Source organism: Cyphomyrmex costatus, unplaced genomic scaffold (genome assembly GCF_001594065.2).
Source record: "Cyphomyrmex costatus isolate MS0001 unplaced genomic scaffold, Ccosl1.0 scaffold800, whole genome shotgun sequence".
Lineage (NCBI taxonomy): Eukaryota > Metazoa > Arthropoda > Insecta > Hymenoptera > Formicidae > Cyphomyrmex > Cyphomyrmex costatus.
In genome coordinates this window covers 16,155-17,259 of record NW_017280377.1, presented here as the reverse complement: position 1 = coordinate 17,259, position 1,105 = coordinate 16,155, and positions in this window count along the sequence as shown.

Genomic DNA, 1,105 nt, shown 5'->3' with positions numbered 1-1,105 from the left:
TTAAGCATGCCTGGACGACACCCACTAACAAATTGCTCCAAAGGACCGTTAAACACCCTGTGAAAGTTCACGTTTGGGGATGCATCTTAGAAAAGGGATTCGGATCGTTGTACGTGTTCACGGACAACTTAAACGCCGTGAAAATGAACCAAATCTACAAGAAAGCTTTGTTGCCGACTGCTCGAAAGTGGTACGAGAAGAAAAGTGAGGTTTGTGTTCTCCAGGAGGACAACGACCCAAAACACCGGAGCAAGGCTTGTCGCTCGTGGAAGGAAGAAAATGGTGTCGTGACTTTGGATTGGCCGTCTCAGTCGCCCCATGCCAATCCAATTGAAAACGTTTGGGCTCAAATGAAGATGAGGCTTGCGAAGAACCGATCCTGCAATTTGAAGCAGCTTGTTCGGCGTATTAAGAAGATTTGGAGGACGTTTCTACAAGAATACGCGAAAAATCTCGTGGAAAGTATGCCTCGAAGATGCCAGGCTATTTGACGCTGAAGGCAATTGGACCTGCTATTAATGTATTTGCATGAAAGTTTTCGATCCAATAAAACAATATTTCAAAGAATTTTCGTATTGAGTATTTTCATTTTTTCACAATAGTAACTACGCTCTTACTTGACCGACTGTATGTACATACATTTCGATCCTTACTTTTGGATCCTTATCAAAGTGAATGTTCATTTAATACATTTCAATGTGCTACCTAGAACACTTTACAAAAATAATAAGTTGATAGTTAACGGAAATTGATGATATAATGTTTAATTGTTTTGTGAACTGTTTAAATTATAAAAAATAATAAGAATATGAATAATATAAAGACTTACATGAAATGAAATTAAATGGATGGAGAGACATATATTGATATGTTGATTGTACAAGAGTTAAAGTGATAATGTGACGAAGAAATACTTAAAACTATACATTTCTTTATGTGTGTTATTGAAAATGGAAATCAAATGTCAGTGAGTAAACAATCATATGCTTTGTTTAGCAAGTCAGTGTCAGTTTGTAAGTTTAAACTGTTCTTTTGTCTATGTATGTGTATCATTTCTGAAATGAGTCTCTTATTTAAAATATTTTCTTCATCCAGAATTTTAATA